Below are 1,998 nucleotides of genomic sequence, written 5' to 3'. Positions count from 1 at the left end.
CGGGCAGGTAGGCTGCTGCAGGTAGGCTGCTGCAGGTGGTCTACCCCGGGCACGGTTGGCTCCCAACCTCCCACTGCTGCCACCCTGCTGATTTCCAGCAAATGCTACCACCTTGCTGGCTCAGCCGCTGCCTCACGGGCAAGCTGCCACCCTCTTCTCCTGATGGATCCGATGGCCTCTTCTCTGTCCCTAATGCTACTGTGGTCTGCCATATGAAGAAGATTATAGAGGTTACAATAAAGGTCACAGAAAGCTTCTGATATCAGCTCTACTTTGTATTGTTTCTTGTCTGCCTTCAAACATAAAGATTTTTATAAATAAATAAACAAGCATACAGATCCTCACTTTTCTGGAATGCATATTGTTTGCCAGGTTAGTGACTAAGAGAATCAGAAATACAGCAAGGCAACCATTATTTTATGCAGTTAGTATTATTATATCCCACACAAATTGTTTATCATTTATGAAGAAATGCCAGGCTACTACTGCTGACCTCTGAAAATGCCAATAGTTTGGCATTTTAGTAGGCTGCAATAATGGTGCTCTAATTCACATAACCAAAAAAGAATGGCCAGTATGTGTTTTGTTAAAGGAGAAACCAAATGGATTGCTTGTGGAGCAAAGGCATTTTTACTTCAAAGCGATGACTTTTTCACAATGTTCTTTATGTATTGTGACAGTAAGGTTAATGGTCCATTTCACCTGCCTAAGTAGACACTACTTTTACCTTTTTAGAACTACAACAAAATATGTTAATACCTGTAATAACTTTCAAAGTTTAACTTTTATTTGTGGATTTTGTATTTCAGCTTAGTTAACTTTCATGCAATATAAAATGTAACACAAAATACAATAAAACAGCAAGAGTCCACACCAGGAAGCAACTAATGACTAATAGGAGCAACCGTCATCCAGTAACTACAAAAGCCCAATGTACAGTATTATATTCACAAACAGATAAAAATAGAGACTAAGACACAGAAAGACAAGAAAAAAAAAATCAACGCTTCATGGCATTAGCACTTCATCAAACCTATACTACACTTAAGAATTTAGATATCCATTGGTTTATATTTTTAGGTTTTAAAGGCTGTTAGGTACATTAAGTAAAACTGTAATGGCTTGTGAGTCATTATGATGTAGGTTGTTTAATATAAAGTTTATTTGTTTTAAGCAGCTGTTTAATAAAGTTTTTTTAATTGTGTTAATACAAACTTTATTTTACAAAAACAATTTAACATGTGGAAAAGGACAGTAAACAGTGTGTTAGTTAAAAAGACATCAGAGGCCAATAGTTATCTGAAAGGGAACACAAAGCAACAATAAGTCAGTGGGTCTGTTTTAAAAAGGTCTCCAAGGCTGGAGAGGAATCCACTTTCATCAGTGAAGCTGAGTGATCCAATAATTTTAGCTACTTTTTTTTATGCAAACATATATGCTGCTTTGTGTTTGCTTACATATTACTTGCAACCTTCACTACACTATAAAAGAACATATCCTGAAATACCTTTTTTATTTTGTTTTATGCAGATACGCTGAACAACAACAAGGTGCTCTACACCTGAGGATTGCAAGAAGCAGAAAATGTCAACCTGTGACCAAGGATGACATTTGGCTGATTTTGGGCTTGGTGATCCTTCAGGGAGTTGTGGGCAAACCCGTGCAGAAGTGGTACTGGTCCAAGAACAAATGATTGCCACTCCAACCCTTGGCACAGACATGGCAGAATACTGCTTTTCCCTCATCATGAAGTACCTGCACTACGCAAACAATGAAGAATTAGATGAGACTACCCATCCTGCACCAAAACTGAAAAAAATTTGGGAAGTGTCTCAGATGATTCTTCAAAATTTCCAGCAAACCTATGTTCCAGAAAGAAATGTCAGCATTGACGAAAGTCTAACGGCTTGCAAGGGGAGGCTCAGCTGGGTGCAGTACATTGCGTCAAAGAGGGCACAATTTGGCGTGAAAACGTATTTGCTGTGCGAATCCTCATCT

Source organism: Pyxicephalus adspersus, chromosome 1 (genome assembly GCF_032062135.1).
Source record: "Pyxicephalus adspersus chromosome 1, UCB_Pads_2.0, whole genome shotgun sequence".
NCBI lineage: Eukaryota > Metazoa > Chordata > Amphibia > Anura > Pyxicephalidae > Pyxicephalus > Pyxicephalus adspersus.
This window is presented reverse-complemented; position numbering follows the sequence as displayed.